This window comes from Mus caroli, chromosome 2 (genome assembly GCF_900094665.2).
Source record: "Mus caroli chromosome 2, CAROLI_EIJ_v1.1, whole genome shotgun sequence".
NCBI classification, from domain to species: domain Eukaryota; kingdom Metazoa; phylum Chordata; class Mammalia; order Rodentia; family Muridae; genus Mus; species Mus caroli.
The window spans coordinates 41,385,927-41,412,553 of NC_034571.1; the positions used below are offsets into that span (position 1 = coordinate 41,385,927).

Below are 26,627 nucleotides of genomic sequence, written 5' to 3' on the forward strand. Positions count from 1 at the left end.
CACAGAAATTCAATAGAAATTATAGTGTGTAAAAAAAAAAAAAACCCAAACTGAAAATAGGTACTAGGTTCCAGACAATATTTAATCTAAACTAAGTGTTAAAAGAAAAGCAGTTACTCCAAGAATAAATTAATGAACTACAATTAATTATATTTACTGTAAGTGGTTTGGTTTGGAAACACATACCTCCACGCTGATAAAATAACCCTGCATCCTGCAGAAGCTAAAGCAAGTTAAATGAAGACGCTTCTAACAAGGTTATTACTTAAGCAATGACAGGTTTACAGATTTTAGCACCACTGGGTTTTCACAGGAGCTACAGCAAGTGCTAAAATAACACACACCTTCAGGTTCATTAAATTCACCACCATGATGGAATAACTGATATTTCGCAATATTACTACAGTCCCTCAAAGAGCTATCTATAAATAAGATACAGTAGTAACAATGTGTGTGCTGATAAAACAATGAAATGATTCTTTTATGGCTTTTTTTTTTCCTGCAGGGAAAAATTGTGTTTGAGCAGTACTGTGAGCATGGTTGTATCTCTTAATTTGGATTTCTTTCGTCTCTTATGCATTTGTTGACATAAAATAGGTACATTCTCTGACATGTTTTGTTATGAGGCTACACTGAGGAGGAAACTTGTAAAAAGGTGATATATATTAAGAGGAAATAAACTGAATCTCACCCCCAAATATTTACTTTATTGTCTGATGTTTACTAGGATATTTATGGAGGTTGTTTTATTTAAAGAACTTATAAAAATCCAATAACCGCCTGAAAAAAAAAAACAGCATCTCTGATAAATCCTTTACTGTAGTCTGCCATGAGACGAGCCAAAAACATAAATACTGGGCTTCTAATAAATCAATGGAGTCTGGCCTTCCGAGACCTAGAAGACATATGGACAGTAATAGAGTATCTCAGGTTGTCTCATGAGTGATTCCATCTGGATGAAGTCTTGGTGTTATTCACAGCCTACTTCTCCCCTAAAACACCTTCAATCTTATCCACAGCCTCCATCTCAAATGTCAGACCACCTGGGATATGCAGCTGTCAGGCTGAAAGGGAAGCTGCCTGGGACTTGCCTGGCCTGCTCATCAAGGAGACAGTCACTAGCAGGCAGGCATTGCTAGGTGTACAGGGACAATACCACTGAAAGCCAGCTCTGGGAGGTGCACCACTCCAGCTCTGGATCAGAGCCAGAGGGCAGAGAAAGGATGCTGCAGGAACCATGGATGTCTCTACAGAAGAGCTGGGGTGTTAGTCTCCATTCAAGACATTTACTCTTTTCCTGTTAGTGATGCAGAGGTCAAAATGGTTTTATGAAGAATGCATTAAAATTCGGCAATATTCTTTACAGGATTATATGGCCATGTATTTTGTGTTGTCATCAGCTTCTTTGGCATATTTTCCCTTACACCTGATATGTGTGTGTGTGTGTGTGCGCGTGTATGTGTATAGTCACTAAGTAGATTTTGTTAGGTCACATTGTTCTCTGAGACTTTTCACGATTGCATTTGCTTTCTTTCTCCTGTTCCCTATGTTCTTTAGCATGTGGCGCCCTGTATGGCTGGCTCAGTCTAGAAGAGAGCAAGCAGCACGGTTGAACATACTCAAGATGGCCTGTAAAGTTAAAAAAAAAAAAAAAGAATGTAAAACATTTACTGCTTAGCACTGTTTTCTTCTGTTTGGTATCTTCTTTTAAAAATTAGCAAATGTCTTTCCACCTATAGGGTTGCAGACCCCTTTAGCTCCTTGGGTACTTTCTCTAGCTCCTCCATTGGGGGGCCCTGTGATCCATCCAATAGCTGACGGCCATCATTGGAAAGAGAGGCCCATTGGTCTTGCAAACTTTATATGCCTCAGTACAGAGGAACACCAGGGCCAAGAAGTGGGAGTAGGTGGGTAGGGGAGTGAGGGGGGGAGGGTATGGGGGACTTTTGGGATAGCATTGGAAATGTAAATAAAGAAAATACCTAATTAAAAAAAATAGCAAATGTAAAATTCCCATCACAATTCAGATGAGCTGGCTGTACTCTCTCTCCTAAAGGGTTATGATTCAGTGATGCTGAGTCTGTTCTTCCAGGACTTAATGTTTCTCAGCTCCACCTAGGACAGCCACAGTTGATCACATCACAAACATTTTCGGCAATTATCCAGACAGCTCTAGCTTCATTGCTTTGACCTCTGGTTTTCCCAAAGCTTCTTGGCTTTATAGAATATTTATCAAATGAATTCATGGTCTTCTACTTTTCTACATTGGACAATATGTTCTCATTGATAATCAGGATTCAATATTTTGTCTAGAAAATTATTTTCTTTACATTCTTTCTAGTGAACATTTGCCAAAATCTTATAATTCCATATTTAATTTCTTTTCCAATATAATGGTATACTCAGTTATTACTTTTTATTCTCCTTTCTTAAGATTTGAATTTATAACTGCTAAATTTACTTACTACATACAATGATTTAAATGCTGATAGGTACATAAAGAATTGATTGTTTCTCTGGTTTTATTAAAATGTATTTTTTCCATAGGACACAAAAGAGCATAGTAGATGAAACCATGGATTTTTTTTTTTTTTTTAGGGTCTGATAGAAAGCCTCAAATGTATCCTATAAAGTGTAGTAAGTATGAAAACAGGTAATATTGCAGTAGGGGCTCAGATCCTCTGTGAGATAACAGGAAGACCTCCTTTCTCAGGCAGCAGAAGAATTCATGCTGACAAGTGATAAGAAGCACACACAGCCATGCATGTCACATAATTCACTGCTACTATCCAGTGCCTGATGTTTGCTCCACAGCTTTGACTTGGTGTGTAGATTAAACATTGCCATTGCCACTTAGTCTGAGAAAATGAAGCCATGTAAATGTTAAGTAATTTGCCTAATGTCACATTAATAGTGAAACATGGTTTGAATCAAGGTTAATGTAATTCCAAGGCTTTTATTCTTTTTTTCTGACAGATACTCACAGTCCCACTTCGATGCTTCTATTTTATTTCTTACTCATACAATCGACAGGGAAAACTAATGGTTGACAATTCAAAACAGGCCATAAATCCATCCATTTTCCTCACCTGCAGTTTGTCAGGGTCTTCACTATCTCTGATCTGGAATTCTCTCTTGGGCCCCCTGACAAGTCTCCCTACCTCAGTCTCTGTCCTCTGCACTCGTTCCTTCACATATTTCCCAGGTGGAAGGATTTCCTTCAGAAAGCATATGGACCATCATGCTTTATTATCCTGGGAATCTCAACCCCATTTATCGGAGTCCCAGAAACAGCAGCCTGCAATGGCCAGCCCTATCTGCCATCAAAGGTCAGCAAATGGTTGTCTGTATGACAAATTGGTTCATTAGCTGCTCTTGCCAGTCTGTGGGTTAGAGATAGAGTTTTTAGTTTCACTTATTTATTTACGATTAATGTATTAGATTAATTGTAAAAAACAAATCATTTTCATTTATGTTGATTCATATTGTAATACCCCATTCTCCTCACTCACTCTCTTTTTGATGATTTTCTTGTGGTTATCTAATAGTCCATTCTAGTTTTCCTTTCATTTGGCTTTCTTAAATAACATGTGACAAAACTGGGTATGTGGTACTTATCCACCCTATTTCTTTAAACATGTTGATCCAAGCTGCATCCAAATTCAGGCTAAAGCCACAGATTTTTTTCCTACTAGCTATATAATAACCAATTACATATATTTGTCACATTTCCTGTATGCATTCATCCACCAAAGTCACCTAGGCTCATCCATGACCTGGCTTCGGTGAATAGTGCAGCAATAATAGTGTATCAAGGCATCTCTGTTGTACTTTTAAGCCCTTTGGGTGTATGCCTAAGACCGGATCCATGCTGGATCACATGGTATTTTTACTTTGAGTCTTTTTTAAAGAACCCCCATGGTGATTGCCATAGTGGCTGTGTTAATTTCCCACCAAAGAGTTTAGGGGTTTCCTTTTGTTTTAATTCTTGTTAGCATTCACTGTTTCATTTTTACATTTGTTTTGTTTTGTTTTGTTTTGTTTTCTTGATATTGCTCATTGAAACTTGAATAAGATGGATTTTCAATTTAGTTGTTTTCTGTTTTGCCTGGTATCTAAGAAGGGTCAACAACTTTTTATGTATTATTTTGGTCTATTGATATTTCTTCATTTGAAATGTGTTCAGTTCTTTTGGTCACTTGGTGATTGATTACCTGTTCTTTGATACATTTTTAACAGCTCCACACACTGCTCCACCTCTCACTGCTGCAGCCACTGTGGCATGCTACTCTTACCCAGGAGACTTCACATTAGACAATTTCATCCCTGGAGCAGCCTTTTCCTAGATCTTCACTTTACTAATTCGTTTGACCTGTCTCACCTATTTAATAGGATCACACACACTAAATTTGATAGGGGAATGTAAACTTTACACTTAGTGGTCTCATTTCTCCATATTTCCCTTTTAATCTCAATGTCATAGCTCTTGTGGTCTTCTAACAGGCACCATAGTTTATTTAGTTCCTGACAGTTTTTGCTTTTGATTTGATATCTTCCATATCTGTGAACTAGCTTTAATATGTACTGTTTGCCACTTCAGTCTACTGCAACCTGGGCTAAAAATGTATTAATTGCTGAGCAATATAACTTCAATAGCTGTAGGCAAGAGTATATGCCTAAAGTTCATGCTTGGATGATCTGTCAAGTTGCAGAGTGTGGATGAAATCTCATGCATCTCTTCCCATAGCCACATTATAGCTGATATACCCTGAAAACAGCTTACTGTGTCGTTATATCTGTTGGCTCAAACTTTACATCAAGATTCAATGATAGATACACTATCATATGAAACAATAGACAGGAATAGATAAAAGCACTGTGGAAGGGGGGCAGAACCAGGCTCTGCAATCATTTCCTATCCTAGGATGCAGAGGTCCTATTACATGCTATTGGAAGTTTTGAGAACTGCAAGTGAGATCAAGCATGGGGTTGGCCTAAGTCCACTCAGAAACCTGTCCTGCAGTGCTACAAGAGGACCACCGTTGTACTATCTTTGGTTCACTGAAATATTGAAACATCAGCACTTGCTTCAGAAAGAAGTACACTCAGTAAATATTTGTTCAGTGTGGAATGTGATACTATATTCCCTCTAACTAACAAGCACTTTAGTATTTGACCTCCAGCACCTCACTGGAGCTGCTATTTTGAATTAGCATTTTCTCTCAGGTTCATTACACACCAAGTGTGCCATTACAAAGTAAATTGATTATGGTGTTATTAAATACCATTCTCACTTGACCAAAGTAAGTAAACTCAGTTTTTCCCCACAGAATAACTTCAAAAACACTAATTGAATAATTTTGAATTATTACATATGTGACAACTTGACAGTACACATAGTTTTCAGTTACTTTGTTGGCCTATTTGGCCAACTTTAGTACTTTATGACTCGGTGGGAGGAGTGACACTGTTTTTTTTTTGACAATGCCTATGCTTCTTATCCTCAGGCCCTCATACTTCCTATAAAAAAGTTGTCTAATTGTATGAGCTAAAAATTATTTTTGTGAATGGTTTTCCTTTTAACATGAAGTTCAAATAAATTATATACATTTACCATATATATGTATATATATATTGTGTCTTTCTGTGTTTCATAAATTAATATGGTTGGCTGATGTACTAAAACAATGTCTATATTCATGAGGATATTATGAACAATTAATATATATTTTGGATGGCACAGTAGAAACTCATAAAAAAGAGAACAGGTCCTGATGAATAAAACCTAACTAACCTACAGCTAATGTTAAGAGAAAGCTCTGGCCTAGGTGAGTACTTTGCAGAAAAAAAATGTTCCAAAATAGTAGAGTTACTTGATTTTTTTTCTACAAAGAAAAGACTTAAATTCAGTTTGGGTTTAATGTTTCTTTTAAATAATGTAGTTTAGGAAGTCAATTTAAGTGAAAAGCCTCAACCTATGCATAAACTTTATACACTTGTTGAATTTAAATGCTGTTATATGTGGTCCAGACTGAGTCGGAATTCCCACACATTCACTCTCTAAAACCAAAGATAACCATGCATAGGACAAAACCCACGCCTTAGTGCTGTGCCTCTTCTCTAAGCTGTTTCAACATTGTAGGATGGTAGAGGGCTGTGAGTAAATCTGCTCATGCCCCCCTACAATGGAAAGAAAGATGATATGATATTTAGAGTTCAGAAGCTGTGGCCTGACTTCTGAGTTATAGGCATTATAAAATAGGATATAAGGCTAACTGTATTTCTAGTTTGAATTACTATTTTTCGTTTTGATGGTTGGCAACTAAATAAAATATCTTAGATATTGAAGGGCAAGTTAAAATATGAAGGTCCACAGCTTTCGTTTCATACACTTTCCCTGCTGTATAGAAGCTCATTGAGTTTCATAGACTTTGAGTCTGCTCAATTTTGGTGTGGTACTTTTATTTCTTTATTTTTAATTTATACAAAATTTTAAGTAATAAAGTTTTAAAAATTCAAAAGAAATCAACAAATAGTGAAAAGTGAAGTGTAAAGAAATCTCCACATACTTTTATTCATCTTAATTTTTAGTGAATTATTGAAAATTATTCATCTTTTCATTGAAAATTGTTCATCTACATTGGAACAAGTTATCAAGCTTTAAAAGATATCTTTGCAGCATGAATACCAAAGGGCATATTCATATCACACTTATCTACTTAGCTTGTAAAATAGAAATTCTGCCCTGCTTGTGGAATGGTAACAAATAGTTCATTTGTAGACCCTCCTCAAATGGTACAGGGTGGGTGATCAAATTCCGTGCACACAGTGCCAGTGCACCTACATGCAGAAATATCCGAAATGATAGAAGCTAGGGATGCATTTGATGAATTGGACAGGAATGGGAGCCTTGAAGAGTGGGCCAAGATAACTGAATGCTGTAGTTAATGCGTATTTAACTTCAGGCACAAGTCATAATTTGAGTTGACACGACATGTTGCCATAGATCATTGATTTTCCGGTTAATGCTGAAAATCTGCATTCTGTAATTTATTTCAATGCCTGAGTAGGTCTTTGCCAGTCTTTAGCTTTGAAGAAAGTAAACTTACTATAAAACTTTGAAAACAGATTCACTCAGTACTTAAAGAACCACAAGAAAGATTTTCAGAGAATGGGTGCTGGAAAATAATTCATATGGTAGCAAGGTAACATGGAAAACAATATGATTCCATTAAATTGTTTAAAATGTTTGTATGAGTGATATAGGAAAGGTCATAGCCCTATGTCAGTAAGAGAAAATACATAACATTTGTGCTCTCTGCAGTACAAGTCCAGTTTGACATTCTATGTTAAGAAAGGTCAACTACCTAAAGTTGACCCTATTTTTGGTAAAATGAGTAATAAAATAGGTGCTAAAAACTGACCTTATGAAAATTAAGAGTAGAGGCCAAGAAGAGTGAAGGAGCAGAGAGATAGGGGGAGGTTGATCAGTGAGCAGTAAATTCCAACTAGAAACAGAGACACCCTGATGTGCAGTTTGCTGTGTCAAAAAAAGCTAGAAGAAATGATTTTGACAATTTTTGTCATAAGCATGATAAAGATTTGGGATAAATAAGCTTATTTTGTTTTTATTATATCAAGTACACATATACCAAAACATTATACAACACAATGATTTTATATATATATATATATATATATATATATATATGTGTGTGTGTGTGTGTGTGTGTGTGTGTGTGTGTGTGTGTAATCAGTTAATGAAACAATTTCCATTAAAGGAATAGATTTGCTTTTAAAATAAACGTATTTTGTGATGTTAGCAGTGGCTTCCTTTGAGAACAGATGCCATGATTGCTGGACTTGAGAAGAAAATGACAGTGAAGGGGTATGGAAGACATGATTTATTGTGACCTTGATTACACAGAGTTGAGCTGAAAATGTGCATAGTTAATAATAAAAGCACTATCGATAAAATATCAATAATGTACACATTTATAGAGTTACAGAACCACATATGAAACTGGGATTGGCTTGCTTAGTATACATGGCAACAGAGTTTTCATTCTAATTATGTTTATGATGCATGTGAAATAAGAGAAAGCTGCACTCATTGACAGGGCAAATTTTTGATAATAATTAGGTGCACTAACTTTTGAGAAATATCAAACAACAACAACAACAAACAAAAATTTTTTTGCAGGTTCCTCTGAGCAACAGAAGCTCAGAATTCCCAAGATAAAATTCACAGACCACATGAAGTTCAAGAAGGAAGACCAAAATATGGATACTCCGGTCCTTCTTAGAAGGGGGAACAAAATACCCATGGGAGGAAATACAGTGACAAAGTATGGAGTAGAGTCTGAAGGAAAGACCATTTGGAGACTGCCTCACCTGGGGATCCATCCTACATACAGTCACCAAACCGAGACACTATTGTAAATGCCAACAAGTGCTTGCTGACAGGAGTCTGATATACCTCTCTCCTGAGAGGCTCTGACAGTGCCTGACAAATACAGAGGTGGATATTCTCAGCCAGCCATTGGAATGAGCACAGGGCCCCCAGTGGATGTAGTAGAAAAAGGACCAAAGGACCTGAAGGAGCTTGCAGCTCCATAGTAGGAACAACAATATGAACCAACCAGTACCCCCAGAGTTCCCAGGGACTAAACCACCAACTACAGAGTATACATGGAGGGACTCATAGCTCCAGCTGCATATGTAGCAGAGGATAGCCTTGTTAGACATCAATGGGAGGAGAGGCCCTTGATTTTGTGAATGCCCCAGTGAAGGGAAATGACAGGATATGGATCAGGAGTGGGTGGGTTGGTGAGCAGGGGGAGAGGAGATGGGATAGAAGTTTTCAGAGGGGAAACCAGGAAAGGGGATAACATTTGAAATGTAAATAAAATATCTAATAATAATGAATAATAATAATAATAATAATAATAGAATAATTCATTGAATTCACTTGAATGATGTGAATGCTCTTATATGCACTCATCTCATGATATCTTCCCTAGAGAAAGCAGTATGTGAATGACTTCAGCAATAGGGGTATCTTATAGTCCATGCCTATGTTGAAAGAGACTGCAGAGAATGATAGTACCTCCAAGGTCACTGTTCCTCACAAATCATGGCCACATCTGAAAACCTAAATGACATTACCAACATCTATAGGCCTGAAAGCTTGATTCTCTTTGATATAATGTGACATGCTAAAGACCTGCTTTGATACTGGCCTAATCCAGAGTCCTCTTACATTGAGTGGCTTGAGTTTCAGGGATACAAGAACAGGAGCCCTTAACTGCATCAGCAGAATAGATATGTTTCATTTCAGGCAGTCCTATTGGATATCATCCTTGACTGAAAAAGAGGCAAGGATCTCTGGAGAAGCATAGCTTTGATGGGATGCTACACCTGCTCTCACAAATATCTTCCTCTTTGCAGTTTTTCATGCAGTACCTTTCATTGATACTGAACTTGCTGATTATAAAAAAGAGAAAGTAAGAACTATACAGACAGAGACAGAAACAAGGTGCCTCCAACACCCCCCTGTTGAAGGCTGCATTACTTATTCCGCTTGAATGAATTTATATTGGATAAATCCAGGGCGAAGTGAAAACCCTATTTCCAGCTGAGACTTAAAGATGTTTTAGTAAAACATGCTTAAGCAAATGCATTTTGATGCCTCACGAGGAGGACACACACAGAGCTATCTTTGCAGAAGTTCAATAAAGTATGTATCGTATTGGCAGCTTGAGAGGATGCTTTCTCTCTGATTTACTCTAACAGATTTACCTTGAATGCCTTTAAAATAATTGGTAAGATAGAAATAGTTAAATACAACTTCTAGATGATACCTAAGAAGGCAAGTAACTTTTTCTATCCTGGTCAGTATTCATACTGCAGAAATGCCATATTCTCATCCAGAAGATGCATATTTTAAAAACAGATGGCTCTCTTGTCATGAATATCTAAGACAAAGGAATGGCACCTTTAATTCGCATTGCGACACCTTACAGGTTCCCGATGGCTTTCAAATCCACCCCAAGCTTGGGCAGTGAGAAGGAAGGAGAAGAATTGAAGGAGCAAAAATAAATATTAAAGTACATAGGAATTAAATATTACCTATTTAAATAGCAATTATGCAGTTGCAAACAAGATCGTCACACCTGTACAAGAAAAGACATACAAGCCCCAAACATCTGCTTGGATCCACCTGCCAGGCACCTGTTTTGCTGTTTCAATGCCATTTGATTGCTGGAAATGTAGAGGCTCTTGTGAGGTAATGAGTGATTTTACATTATGCATGATTGAAAACAGGTGTTCTAATGCTGTACAATTCTATGCATGAATAATTCAGTTTGTTTAGAGCAAGATCTTTAAAAGAAGTACTGCACGAGCTTTATTATTTCTGTAAACATGAAGGTTATTTTTTTTCTTAAAAATATATGCTTGTTCCTTTTCAACCAGCTTGTTTATGGCAATTTTTTGGTGCAATTTTATGGATGAGGAATGATATTGTGAAAGGTAAAATTTATCATACTTAAAATATGTAAGAAAGAAAATTGAAAGGTCTGTTAGCAAAAGGAAAAGGGTATTAAAATTCTGTGTTCTAAGTGAAAATGCATGATTATTTCCTTCCTGCCTCGCTTGATTTCCGATGGCAACAAAGCATTCATCTGATAGGTATAATTAAGGAGGGGTGAACTATTTGGGAAAATAGAGAAATTGTTTCATATCTCAGCCCAAACACCAAGCAGATACCAGACTTCCTTAAAGAGAGAATAGTTAGTACACTTCTTTTCCTTTCCGATATGCTGAGTTCACAGCCTCTTGAAATCTTCTGCAGAAGATCAGGGAGACAGACAATTCCCCTTTGCTCTAATTCCCACTTAAGGTTTTCTTCCTCCAGGTTCTCTGGAGTCAGATGAGGTATTATCAAAGTATTATGTTTCAAATGTCAAGACAAATCTCAAGTTCATAATGCTAGATTTAAGACCTCATGTAGAAATCCTGGGGCATGACAGTGTTCCGAACCATGTGTGATTAAACAATAAATATTTCTGAGGTGAAATCTTAGCTGACTTGTTTACATCTATTAATACTGTAGCAGTAATGTAAAGAAGGAGACATATTAATCTCTTTTATATTTGTTGAGTGTTTCAGACCTTGTAAACCCTTATTTGAGAGAGCTATTTACACACGATAATGCCTTCCTAACACACACCAATTCAGCAAGTAGTCAGCAATGAGCTCTGAGGTTTGGCTACCTTCCCTCACTTTAAGAGTGTGGCTTGCTTGACAGCATCTGTTATTGAAAGCTTTCTAGAAAAGAGTAAACAGCATGAGTTTCATGTGGGGACCAACACTGGGAGAATCACAGAGAAAATGAGAAGATTTGGTGTGAAAGACAGCTTGTCTATTGCTCTTGGTAATAAATTGACTCTGGCTCCCACAGGGATAAATGAAGGATGTTGCCTTCCCAAGCCTTCCCAAATAAAGCGAATGTTCTTGTAACCTCACAGAATCAGTCTCAGAATGGAGGTTCATAGACTAAGACTATGGGATACAAAGAATGGAGGTAAAAAATGTTGGGTGAACAACCTTCACCCAACCTCAAACGTTCTCTCTTGTTTGAAAATTAGACAGCACGACTTCATTTCTAAACTGATAAATATCCATGTAACATTCCTGTTGTAATTCCCATCTCATTGGTCGGTCAAAAACACATAAAATATTAAGATGACTGGCATAAGGCTGATATCTTTGGTGGTCAAAGTTGATTGAGTAGTAGACCTTTGTTATGATTTGATCTATGCCCGCTAAGGGTTGCTTCCCTTGACTTCAAAGGTCCCTTGCTCATGAAATATGGAACCAGTAGGGGAAGCAATGCTGTCAGTGCAGGACCAGAACAGCAAAAACTGTGACCTGTGCAGGTGTTGGCAATGCTTAACCTTACACCAGGAGTGAAATCCAATTATTCTTCCAATGACTCAAAGCTGCTCTTCATCTGTTTTAAATTGGAAATTGACGATTTATAATTGTATAAATGTATGGAGTACAAGGTGATAAGCTATGAATACAATGCAGAATAATTAAATAAAGCTATTTAACACATACATCACCTCACATGCTTAACATCTTTGTTAGTGAGAACATTCGAAATTTACTCTCTTAGCAGTTCTGAAATGTGCAGTATTCTTTTATCTAAGTATATTCACCATGCTGGGGAATGGAACAAAGAATTCTTCCTTTCTCTGATTTGAAAATTCTGACTATAACTTCCTCATGTCTCCACATTCAAATCATATAACCATCCTTCTCTGCTTTTATGAATACACTATTTTAAACTGATTTGAAAAATACACAATAAAATCTTGTTTTTTAGTGTGAGACTATTTTTTTTATTGGATATCTGCTTTAATTACATTTCAAAAGTTATCTCCTTTCTTGATTCCACCCGAAACTCCCATCCCATCCTCCTGCTTCTACGAGGGTGTTCTCATACCTACCCACCCATTGCTGCCTCCCTGCCCTCGAATTCTCCTATACTGGGGCATCTATCATGCCTTTACAGTACCAAGGGCCTCTCCTCCCATTGATGCCTGACAAGGCCATCCTCTGCTACATGTATAGCTGATCCCTAGTACTAAATTTTCTGTTGAAAATTATAGAACATCTCTCCTTCTTAAAAGCTAAGTAGTATTCCATGTGTACTGGCTAGTTTTGTGTCAACTTGACACAGCTGGAGTTATTATAGAGAAACGAGCTTCAGTTGAGAAAATGCCTCCATGAGATCCAACTGTAAGGCATTTTCTCAATTAGTGATCAAGGGGGAAAGGCCCCTTGTGGGTGGGACCATCTCTGGGCTGGTAGTCTTGGTTCTATAAGAGGGCAGGCTGAGCAAGCCAGGGGAGGCAAGCCAGTAAAGAACATCCCTCCATGGCCTCTGCATCAGCTCCTGCTTTCTGACCTGCTTGAGTTCCAGTCCTGACTTCCTTTGGTGATGAACAGCAGTATGGAAGTGTAAGCTGAATAAACCCTTTCCTCCCCAACTGCTTCTTGGTCATAATGTTTGTGCAGGAATAGAAACCCTGACTAACACACCATGATACATGACCAGCAAACTCTTTTGATGTACAAACATCTACTGATGTACACTTGCAATGATTTCATGGCCCATTTTAATATTATCCCAAATGAACATGGGGGTGCAGAATTCATTCTATTACACCAACTCCACATATTTATTAATTTTTTATAGGTGAAATTTCTCAAGCATATGCTTTTACTATTATGAAGAACCTTTGCAACAGCTTTCCGAAATGGCTATTCCAATTTGCCTTTACACCAACAGTGTGCAATGGTCCTTTGCTATATATTTTTCTGAACATTTGCTGTTAGTCATCTTTTTTGTAACTAGTCTGTTATCTCAGTGATTACTGATTTACATTTCACTTATGTGAGATGTATGCACATTCATATGTTTTAGCATGTATATCTTCTTTCAAGAAATGCCTATTCATGTTCCTTGCCCAGTTTTTTTATGTTCTCTCTCTGTGTATGTGTGTGCGCGCGCACACGCGCGCATGTATGCATGTATGTTCACATATGCCCAAATGCATGCACTCATGATTATGTGTATACCATGACCTATGGAGCTGAAAAGACAACCCTTGGGAGACTGTTGTCTCCTGCCATTGTGTTGAGACAGAGTCATCCTGTTGCTTTTGAAGTACTGTATGTTTCAGACAGTTAACCTGGTAGCATAAGACCTATCCTTCTATTTCTGCATCCCACTTTTTCATAGAAGTCATGGGAATACAAATTACAGTGCTTTTTCTGTCTTTCTCAGTGGGTTCCAGGAATTCAATTCAGGTCATCAAGCTTGCTGAATGTTTTTATTCACTGTGCCATCTTGCTAGTCCCAAGATAAAATTTTTGGCAGGATAAACATGACCTTCTCCTCAGTTTTTAATTTTAAGAGACTTTTTCTCATGCTATTAAGTGACTTAAGATCTTTAGTTCTTTTATTCTTTTTAACCTCCTTCCCAACTCTTTTTCTATATTGGATGTTTAACTTGCTAGGCAAGACCTCTACTACTGATCTATATTCCAAATACCCCAATCCTTTTTTACTTTTACTCAAAAGCTCAAAAAGTTGACCAAGGTGGCTTTTCTTGCTTCAACCTCACAAGTAGCTGGTGTATTAGGCCTGGCTTAACAGTCCCACCATAGGTCCTTACTAGACACATGATTTAATGTGTAAAGCCTTTGAGTGTGAAGCAACAGCATTGGGTACATTATGCTTCCATTGCCTGTAGTTTTGGGGTAAAATTGAAGGCACATTGCCTGATCAGTATCACATCATTTTGCTTTGCTGTTTTAATGAATTATCTAATAAATTTAAACAGAGTTTTGTAGCATCTGTACTACCTCTCCAAAGACAGTTATTAGAACCCTTTCTCTCAGAACCCAGGCACAATGTGGTTAATGTTCATAGAAATGTGCATAGAAAATACATCATGGTTTTGATGGTTGATTATAACTGTGAACTTGATATGATTTAGAAACACCTGGAAAGGGTATTCTGATGAGATGTTGTCTAGATTACGTTGGCCTGGAGTATGTATGTGGGGATTATATTGATTGCATTGACTAACTCAGGAAGGTCTGAGTCCTATGGGTGGCACCATTCCCTAGGAGGGATTTGGAATTACAGTGGAGAATGTTACCGAGGTGCATTCTTTCTTTCTGCTTCTTGACTATCAATATGCAATAGACAACTATCCTGAGTTACTGTTGCTGTGAGTGTTCCATAGGAATGGACTACATCTGGAACTATGAACCAGAAGAAACTCTTTTTTTTTTAAAGTTGTTTTGGTAGGGCATTTAATCATAAAAACTGATAAGGAAAGTACCACACTGCTTAAGGGCATCACTTATTCCCAGCTGGTGACTGACATCAACTACCAGGTACATGATCTCGAGATTCTTGACCCAAAAGATCTTTTAAGTGACTCCTACGCTATCACTGTGATGAAAATGTTTGCTTGTTAAATATGGACAAATACTTTGATATACCTCCTATTTTCAAATGGGGCTCTTTTTTCTCAGTGAATTTAAAGCTACCATTAAGGCTCTCTGTTCTCCCTGTTCCAGAAGCAGTCGCATCTTCTTGTACAGTGCCAGCCTCCTCCTGTAGACAAAATGGTGAAGGTCAGTGAGAACGGATTTTGCAATATTGGGCACCTGGTTACCTGGGCTGCCTTCTGCTCTGTACTTGGCAAAGTGGAGATTGTTGCCATCAACGACCCTTTAATTGACCTCAACTGCATGTTCAAGTATGACTCTAACCATGGCAAATCCAATGACATAGTCAAGGCTGAGAATGGGAAACTTGTCATCAAGGGGAAGCCCATCACCATCTTCCAGGAGATCCCACTAACATCAAATGGGGTGATATTGGTGCTAAGCATGTTGTGGAGTCTACTGATGTCTTCAACACCATGGAGAAGGCAGGGGCCCACTTTAAGGGTGGGAGCAAAAGGGTAATCATCTCCACCCCTTCTGCTGATGCCCCCATGTTTGTGATGGGTGTGAGTCACGAGAAATATCACAACTCACTCAAGATTGTCAGCAATGCATCCTGTACCACCAACTGGATAAGGTCATCCATAGCAACTTTGGAATTGTGGAAGGGCTCATGACCATGGTCCATGCCATCACTGCCACTAAGAAGACTGAGGATGGCCCTTCTGGAAAGCTGTGGCATGATGGCTGTGGGGCTGGCCAGAACATCATCCCTGCATCCACTGGTGCTGTGAAGGCTGTGGTCAAGGTCATTCTAGAACTGAATTGGATGCTAACTGGCATGGCCTTCCATGTTCCTATCCCTAATGTATCCATTGTGGATCTTACATGCTGCCTGGAGAAACCTGCCAAGTATGATGACATCAAGAAGGTTGTGAAGCAGGCATCTTAGGGCCCACTGAAGGGTATCCTGGGCTACACTGAGGACCAGGTTGTCTCCTGCTACTTCAACAGAAACTCCCACCCTTTTACCTTTGATGCTGGGGCTGGCATTGCTCTCAATGACAATGTTGTAATGCTCATTACCTGATATGACAATGAATATGGCTACAGCAACAGGGTGGTGGACCTCATGGCCTACATGGCCTCCAAGAAGTTAGAAGCCCTGGACCACCCACCCTAGCAAGGACACTGAGAGCAAGAGAGAGGCCCTTGGTTGCTGAGGAGTCACTATCCCAATTCTGAGCATCTCCTTCAAAATTTTCATCCAAGACCCCCATAATAACAGGAGGAGCTCTCCCTACTCTCTTGAATACTATCAATAAAGTTCCCTGCACCTGCTCCCCCCAAAAAACTGCCATTAATTGAATTTACCATATAATACAGGAGCAGTCCATACTATGGCAGCAGTATATCTTCTTTTTAAAGAATTTCTAGTTCCACTTCCTTCTGTCTGAGAATGCTTGCTTTTGAGCACCAGATTCCACTGAAAACCATGAGGCTATCTAAACAGCCAGTGCAGGAGAAGCCCAGTCTCTAAACGATGAGCCATAATCTGGAAAGAGAGCAGGAAAGATGATGCTCTGAGTCACTAGTCACGGAAGAAAATGAGTCTTCTTGGAGCAGGTACCACACCATCAGAGTTGTACTGCTTTCCTGGATTCTTGGCTTAGTTTGTGAGCACAATAACATTATTTTGTGTCAAATTATTTTTTGTCATTGTTAAAATGTTTTGCTTACTTAGTGTCCACAATCTGAAGATGTTTATACTGAAGAAATAAGATAGAACAGAACTTTCTTTTTATTTTAGATTTTATTTTAATTAATTAATTAATATCCCAAATGTTGCACCCTCCCCACCCTGCCTCTTTGTCTTACTTGGCAGAGTTTCTTCCACAAGTTCTCCTTCCAATTGCCTCTGAAAGGAGAGCTCCCTCATCCCCACTGCATCTCACCTTGGTGAATTAAGTCTCTGCAGAATTAGGTACACCTTCTCCCAAGGAGGCCAGACTCTGTAACCCTCTGCTACTTATGTGTTGGGGGCCTTGGACCAGCCTATGCATACTCTTTGATTAGTGGCTCAGTCTCTAGGAACTGCCAGGGTTCCAGGTTCGTTGACACTGTTGGTCTTCTTGTGGGGTCGCCATCTGCTTGAGGGCCTACAATCCTTCCCCTATCTCTTCCACAGGGGTTCCCGACCTCTGTTTAATGTTTGGTTGTGGATATCTGCATCTGTCTCAGTCAACTGCTGGGTAGAACCTCTCAAAGGGTTGCTATGCTAGGCTCCTGTCTGCAAGCATGACATAGCATCATTAATAGTAAAAGAGACTGGTGCATGCTCCTAGAATGGGTCTGAAAATGGGCTAGTTACTGGTTGGTCATTCCTTCATTCTCTGCTCCATTTTTGTTTCTGCATTTCTTTTAGACAGGACTTATTCTGGGTCAACATTTTTGTAAGTGGGTTGGTGTTCTCATCCCTCCAATGTGGGTCCTGTCTGGCTACTGGAGGTGGTCTCTTCAGGTCCATATCTCAACTGTTGGGTGTTTCTGCTAAGGTCATCTGCATTGTCTCCTGGGAGCCTCCCTCATCCCGGATCTCTGGTACTTCCTAAGAATCCTCCTATTCCAGACCTCTTGCAGCTGCATATTTCCATTCATTCTCCTGGGCCTCTGGGAATCTCTCCTGTCTCTCCACATGCCTGATGCTCCTCCCCATTCCCCTAGCCATCCCCTCACCCACAGAGCTTATTCATTCCCTTTGCCTCCCATTACTATTTTATTCCTCCTTCAATATCCTCACTTGGTCCTTCCTTCTTGTTAAATTTATTTGGAAGTGTGGGGTATGTCATTGGTATTTTGAACTTTTTGGTTAATATCCACTTATCAGTAAGGATGTACCATGCATGACATTTTGGAAATATTTCTACCTGAAGAGCCAGCAATACCACTTTTGGGCATATATACAAAAGATATTCTACCATAGCCCAAGGACATTTGCTCTACTATGTTCATAGTAGCTTTATTCATAGTACCCAGAAAATAGAAGCAACCTAGATGTCTCTCAATGGAAGAATGAAGAATTGATACAGGAAATGTGGTAATTTATACAATGGAATGCTATTCAGCTATTAGAAATAAGAACATTGTGAATTTTATAGACAAATAAATGGAATTAGAAATATCAGCCTGAATTAGGTAACCCAGGACAGAATTTTCTTTAAGATGCAGTGTCTCTGTTAGGGTTTCTATTCCTGCACAAACATCATGACCAAGAAGCAAGTTAGGGAAGAAAGGGTTTATTCAGCTTACATCTCCACAGTGCTGTTATCACCAAAGAAAGTCAGGACTGGAACTCAAGCAGGTCAGGAAGCAGGAGCTGATGCAGAGGCCATAGAGGGATGTTTCTTACTGGTTTGCTTTCCCTGGCTTGCTCAGCCTGCTTCTCTTATAGAACCAAGACTACCAGCCCAGAGATGGCACCACCCACAAGGGGACCACCCCACTTGATCACTAATTGAGAAAATGCCTTACAGCTGGATCTCATGGAGGCATTTGCCCAACTGAAGCTCCTTTCTCTGTGATAACTCCAGCCTGTGTCAAGTTGACACAAAACTAGCCAGTACATGCAGTTCATATCCAGTTTGATAAACCCACTCATGCATCTGAGAAAATTAGTTAGCCTTCAGTCTCAATCTTCTTACCACAAAAATAGGATACTGACTTCAATTATAGCCCCCCAATGGTTTCTTAGAAGATAATTTGAATTTAAAAATGAATTTTAATTATATAATAATTTTAATTATATGATAATTATAATTGTTAATTTTTAATCTAGAAAATTTAACTGTAAAATTTTGTATATAAACTCAAGTTTAGACATTTATTATTTAATTGGTTTAATATTTATTATTTAATTCTTGTAGCAGGATAGAATATGTAGAAAAATTTATAACTCAGAGTGCCCCAGTCACTACTCTGTGGCGACACAAAACTCCTAAAGATTGCTCAAGCTTGGGGCCTTCTGCTTTTCATCTTGTTAATTGCAAATTTCTACTAGCAGATGCTCACCTTGGAAGTCATAAAGCCTGGCTTGGAAAGCAGGCAGGTGCTGTGTAATTGCAAGTTATTATCCTAAGTGAAGGATTGCACTCAGATCAGAATGAGCATTTCCAAGCTCATTTACTTATTGGAGGTCTCCAAGAGGTTCAGTGCTGGAGAGGGTCATTGGACAGGAAATTGTCATAGATAAGCATATTATCTATTAAGTTTCCCCTGGCCTTGACCCCTGTCAAACTTATGAGCTCAGGTGATTAGCTCTCCTGGTCATACAAATGGTTAGTAAGCTTACAAGAATACATGCTAGTTACAATTCAAACAGTAGAAACCTCTATGTCTGCTAAAGCAAGTGCCTGTGCTGCATAGACATAGTGTCCACCATTGTGTGAGGGAACAGGTGAGACATGCTGAGAAGTTCTGAGGACCTCTGTTCCACATTCAGAACCTTGCTAGGATTTTACATGCTTAGTTAAGTTGTCAATTCCTTAAGGACAGAATCCCTGCTTAACTTCATATAAACATGCACAGATTATTTTAAAATGGATACACAGCATCTCGTGTTAGACAGAAGCTTGGAGTCTATAGCTACCTTACCTACAATCAACACTATATGAGCTCAGCAACCTTAGGCAATTTTTCTTTTAAATTTCCATTTGCTTTATATTTTCTTTCCTTATAAAATTAGTGCAGGTAGGTTTCCCTGTCTCCATACCACACAATTAGTGAGGTGTGTGATAAAGAGGGATCCCGAGTCTGGTGAGTTCCACAGGAGGGAAGAGAAGCCACGAGAAAGCCATAGTCTCTGTCAACCAGCCTAGGGATGATTGGAGTTGAGTGATGTTGAAGGATTTAATTACCAAGTTCTTAAAAACAAACAAACAAAAAACAAACAGACTAAGTTAATACAGATTCTTGTCAAGCTGTGATAAGGCTATGCTGTAATAAGCCCATTGACTTTGCTATAGAATATCCTAAAAATGCATACAACAAAACCAATCTACCAGCCAATGTAGTTCAGTAGCCCAGATTATGGAGACTATCCATTGAAGTTAGATGCTTATCACCGTGACAATGTCCCTAAGAAATAAACTGAATGAAGGAGGGATATCTCTAGGCTTATGGTTTCAGAGGCTTTAGCCTCTGGCTCATTTATTGCAAAGTTTTTTTGTTTTTTTGGTTTTTTTGACTTGTGGATAAATAGAATATCATTAGCTTATTATAATGAAATAGTTTTATTAAAAGTAAGAGTGAAAAGCAAATTGCTTAAAGACTGAACCAAAGAGCCGGGCGTGGTGGCGCATGCCTTTCATCCCAGCACTCTGGAGGCGGAGGCAGGTGGATTTCTGAGTTTGAGGCCAGCCTACTTATTTTGGTCTACAAAATGAGTTCCAGGACAGCTAGGGCTATACAGAGAAACCCTATCTCAAAAACAAAACAAAACAAACAACAACAACAACAAAGACTGAATAAATAAATAAATAACTCTTGATATTAGGGCAAGAAGTATTTTTGGTTTGGGGTTTTGGTTTCTTACTTTTTTATTCAGTTTGGTTTTTTTAACCCCATGCTAGTTCTGGCAGTTGCTTCTCCTCTCTTACATCTTTATCTCTTCCTCCCAACTGACTTACTTTTATGCCATATGTTGATAATCTTCCTTGATTTCTTCAATTTGGTCATATGACTCCATATTCAAAATCAAACTGATCAACAGTTGAATGTACACCAGTCATGGAATGTCAAGCCATGAATTTAAACATACAGGAATTTTATTTTATTTTCCTATATCTGAACGTTTTGATTTTGTGGTTCAAGCCACCATATATTAAAAATGAAAACACCTATAAATAAAGTCTTTTCTTGTTGTTGTTCAACTTTTCAGAAAGGTTCACTCTTAAGAATACATAACAAAAACCCCAGTATCAGACATGAGAAATGTTATTTTCAGTTGTTGTCTAGGACTATCTAAGGGATTCTCAAAATATATAACCTATAGTTGTTGCACTAAAACTCCAGAGGTGGGAGGTGATTCCCATTGTTGGAAAAACTATGCAGTTTAGGATCTGGGCACAGAAACCCTTGACCTGGAACTGACATGAATGATCTTTCCTGAGAAGTGATTTCATAGTAGCAGAAAGTACTATACAAACTTCCAAAGTAGGGACAGAGTCAACAGTCCTACCCAGATTGATAGATACGAATGAAATGAATGCTACTGTGCATGGCACAGTAACCCTACAGGATCAGCCGTGACATGCATACCTTCATGATAACCAACAGCTCCATAATTAGACTTAAGACCCTCTCAACAAGAGAGAAACCATGCTGGCTCCTGGAAACCTAGTTATTCTACTGTTAATGAAGTCAAGGTTCCTGGAGAAAAATAGACAACTAGGAATTTACTAAACCAGAATAATCCCTATTAACAATCTATAAACATTTGTTCTTATAGTAACAAATAAGTGTAGTCTTCAGCCCTCATTTAGTAAACTTCTCTTTACAACAAATAGGGCCCACTACAGAAAATGACAACCAACTAAAATGCAAAGCACTGTAGTCTACTGAGACTGTATGTGTGTGTGTGTGTGTGTGTGTGTGTGTGTGTGTGTGAGAGAGAGAGAGAGAGAGAGAGAGAGAGAGAGAGAGAGAGAGAGAATCTCTAAATATCCCTAAGGATTAGGGAACATGGTGGAGGAGGGCCCTGAAAGACTGTAAGAGCCAGAGAGATCAGGGAGTTTATTGTTTGTGTCTCCTGGTAATGTCAGAAGCAAAACCCATAGAGTCTCATCAAGATGAATGTTCAACTATGAGCTGCACAAGAGTTATAGCAATAAACACACCAAATTGGACAGAAAAAAATCTCATAAAGTCTTAGTCTTACACAGAGAATTATAAACAAGCGAGGGAAGCTGGGACCAGGAGAGGTGATCTTCCCCAGGAAAGAGCACATTGATTGGTTGTCCAATGCGAAAAGGTCATCTGTGAAAACATACATACAAGTAACATTATATAGACTTGACATAGGATTGACCAGCCTGTACTGGCTATTTTTGTGTCAACTTGACACAGCTGGAGTTATCACAGAGAAAGGAGCTTCAGTTGAGGAAATGCCTCCATGAGATCCAACTGTAAGGCATTTTCTCAATTAGTGATCAAGGGGGAAAGGCCCCTTGTGGGTGGGACCATCCCTGGGCTGGTAGTCTTGGGTTCTATAAGAGAGTAGGCTGAGCAAGCCAGAGGAGGAAAGCCAGTAAAGAACATCCCTCCATGGCCTCTGCATCAGCTCCTGCTTTCTGACCTGCTTGAGTTCCAGTCCTGACTTCCTTTGGTGATGAACAGCAGTATGGAAGTGTAAGCCGAATAAACCCTTTCCTCCCCAACTTGCTTCTTGGTCATGATGTTTGTGCAGGAATAGAAACCCTGACTAAGACACAGCCCATTGTCGGTGTGGCCACCCCTGGGTCGTGGTCCAAGGTTCTATAGGAAATCAAGCTAAGCAAGTACTGAGCAGCAATCATCTATGGTCTCTAACCAGCTTCTGCCTCCAAGTTCCTGCATGTTTGAGTTCCTGTACTGACTTCCTTCCATGATGAACAGTGATGCTGAAGTTTAAGCCAAACAAAACTCCCTTTCTTATGTTGTATTTGATCAGAGTGTTTCATCACAGCAATAATAACCTTAAATAAGACAAGATGTGTGTGTGTGTGTATGTGTGTGTGTGCATGCACATACAATATATGCATGCAATAACAACTAGTAAAACGAAGAGGACCTGAATTTGAAGGCAAGTGGGGAGAAATATATGGGAGGGTTTGGAGGGAGTAAAAGGAAAGAAGTGTAGTGATTAAATTATAATCATAAAAACTAAAGCAAATGTTTTCAAGAATAAAAGGCTCTTGTTTTCACAGAGATGAATGTGGATGGTGGCTAAATGGGCCACAGGGAAAACATTCCGTCACAATGATACCAAATGAGACCTGGTTTAGTCCAAGACTCTGTGATAGGCTACTGTGTACACATATTGATCCTCTGTCTGCAAGTGCTTGGGGCTTCGGTTAGCTTTATTCTAGGAGGTAGTTTCTGCTTTTCACTAGTTCAAAGACAACAATTACTTACTTTTTCTTTCCCTTTCCTAGAAATTTGTGGATGAACAAATACACCATGAAGCTATTTCTATGCTACTGCCTCTTAGGATGCTTGTTAATGGGAAGCTCCACATTTTCCTAGTTCACTTGACTTTATCTGGAGTTTGGGGCACATTCTCTTTTACTCTCAGGAACTGTGTATTATATAATTTCTATTATTCATGCCTTTTCACCTCATTCCTTTCCTCACCTTGCAAAATTGTTTTGTACTTTTGAAGGAGGCTTCCTTTTATTAATGAGGAATTAGCCCATTTTTTTCCCTTTGAGGCCAAATTGTATGCCACAGTAATGTATTGTTGAAAATATACAATCTGAAGTTGTCTTACAATCCAACATATTCTCTAAGACTGAAGATGACATCTGCTTTCAATTCACTAACTCTTTTTACTCGGTCTTATCATCTACACAATAACAATAATCCGATTACTTCTACAAGGATGTATCCTAAGGTTTAAATGAAATATTAAAATACAACATGGTAATTTGTACTTGGTTGGCATTAGTTATGTTCATTCAGTTTTGTAGACCCACTCAGTGCCTTTGCTTGCAGATAGGCTTCATACATGTTTTCAGGTTTGAGCTCATAGCAGAGGGCCTGAAAATCCTTCTTCAGTGTCTAATAAAAGGGAGTCCCAGGGAATCAGAGAGGGCATGCACATAGCACTGATTCAAAAGGTACAAGGACCCATCTTGGTAGAACAGAACAGGCTTTTACAGTTTGGAAAGCAAATTCTTACTAATATTGGCACATTATGATTTCCTCTCCAACCCTATGCTGTCATAAACTTCTTGTCTACCACATTAGCATAATGTAAGATGAGACAGGGTAGAAAACATGAATGAAAGGGATAATAAAAATGTTTGCTTGAACCACTAGCTGAACTCATTTTGCTACCTCCACATTTTCACATAAAGGAAAAAATGGGTTAATAAACCAGATGCCATAGCCACAGTCACACATCATCTAAGTCAGGACTAAGTTCAAATGTTAGAACTGCTATCCTGGCTCTTCTGAAGCATCATTCTCTTCCCATGGGAGGGTGCCTTCCCTGAGTAACACATTATAAGTGATTTCTGGGCATGGAAGACAGAGATTACAGTTGCAGAAATTGGATCCTGGCTTCTTTCACTGCTCAAAGGAAGTGACTGGGCTGTTTGGATTGTCTCCTCTGTTTTTTGAAGCTTTACTATGAAACTTATCGACTTGAAACTTGTTCCAACGTCTCAAGTTCCTTGCCACAGATAGAATTTTTATCTTAAAGGAATCTTTCATTTTCTTTGTCTGCGCAATGTTCCAGGGCCTGGATATCATCTAGTCTTTGGGTAACATCTTCCAGATTTGTTTTCAGCTGATTACATGTTGCTGAACAATCACGTTTTCTATCCTAAACAGCACAAACCCAAGTGTTGACAGTGTTGGCTCCTGGCCATGAGAAACGTGAGGACACGGCATGAGGCTTTGACAAGCATGCTTGATCTTAACTATTCTGAAAGAGCTATACACCCTGAAAGAGTGGAAATGGAAATCTCTTCAATGCTGAGACATGAACAAGGGTGTGGGGCCCATTCTCTGTTGCGGCTGCTCCTGCCTTCTACTGTCCCTTCTTCGTGACAATGCAATCATTTCAGAATTCTCTGAACAATTTCTTACACTTTAATACACGTAAGTGTTTCTATTGGAGCCAAGGACTGTATCCAAGAAGCCCCTCTGGGAATGAGAGTGGCAGCAAATACCCATGGTTATTTTCTTAGGAGAACATTGCAGACTTAAGACATCAGAAAGAGTAGAAAAGTCTTGAATGGGGGTTCCTTTTTTTCTAGTTTTAGCTTCTCATTAAGCTTATGTTTGTTTGTTTTTGCCTAGTTTTTTTCCCCCATGAACTGCAGTAAGACTATGCCTGATATGCCTACACAATTGTAACAAGCCTTTAATTTGATTTTATTTCCAGTCCACCAAGAAGGGAGCATTGTTCTGAGCTAGAATGAAAGAAAGACAGACAAGTGTCTACAACCAAGGAGTCAGCTGAGGTTGGAGAGTCGAAACTAAAACAGTTGGTATGCACAGCAATTTCCTTAGCAGTACTCAAGAACTATGCTCCTAGATATGAAAACTTCAATGAACCCAGATCTGCCTTGGGCAGAATCCACTCCTCTGCTCATGTTTCAACTGTAGACCTGATTCTGTTGGTAGGTCTGAAGAGTTCTGTACTATCATTAAAGTTCAGTCCTCAAATCACAAAATTAGATGTTAAACCATGGGCACAAGGAAAGGATGAGTCTACCTGTATTTGTGGGGGTGCTGTGTTGTTGTTTTTAAATTTAAGGAGAATTTACATTATATTTTAAGAATATTTTGCTTATTCTCTGCTAAACATAAAAAAATAAAAATAAAGGAGCGTTCTGTGGAGGCCGAACTGTCTAATCAGAGGACAGTCAACTCTATTTAAATTGCCTCAATTTGAAGGCTGAATTGAAAAAACTCTGATGACTTTGGCCACTACAAACTGAAAAACTATAAAATAAAAGAGAAAATCATCATGAGAGAAGAAAATGAACATGAAGTAGAAAGTTCCCTTCGCTCAATTTAATGCTTCTCAAGACCATAGTTCTAGATTAACAATACCACATGATATCAAGCCTAATATACAATCTCTAACTCAGAATTTCAGAAGACTTTGTAAAAACCATGATAATGGCTAGCCTATCAAAGACCACAGGAAGTATCAACTTGATTGTAGAAGAAATGAATTTTATAAAAGATTAGAGGGAACCTAAACTAGGCTGTGAAACGTTTCCTTTGGCAGAGAAACATAAGCAAGACTTTTAACTAGCAAGGCCAAGGTATAAGTGTGAGTAACCCTGAGAACCAGTTTTACTACAGGGATTATATAGATTGATGTAGCCTGCCTGAACTTTTAATCGAGTAGGAGTTGAGATATTAGTGATACACAGATAATGTTCACATCACAGGATGCTACCTGTCTCTTCATCTATTTTCTAGAAGTTTAGGAAGACAGCCAATGGAATTAATGGTAGACTTAAGATATTTATTCAAGATAATTATTCAGGATAACTCAAAATCTTTATCAATGGATTCTAGAAAATATTCTAATATCACAAAGGAATTCTAAGAAGACCAGGTGAACAGATGAAATTAAAGGCACTGGTTTTGGAAAGAACCCATGGCTTAATACTTAGAAAGGTTATTTATAAATAGACCCAAGAAAACCCACAGTTTGCAAATGTCATCCACTTACTATGATTTGTTTTATGGATTCTTCATATGCTAAGAAGACCTAGTCAAATCATTAGAATTACTGTACTTCATGTATTCCTAAGGGACTGCAGACTCTGTACTTCAAGAAATGTTTACTCCCTGGATTCACAGAA

General features: G+C 38.6%; 1 pseudogene; it reads left to right on the top strand.

Moving 5' to 3' along the window:
* LOC110305892 overlaps positions 1-15,991 on the top strand; it is a 64,591-nt pseudogene extending 48,600 nt beyond the window's left edge.
* Positions 15,992-26,627: the final 10,636 nt, after the last annotated feature.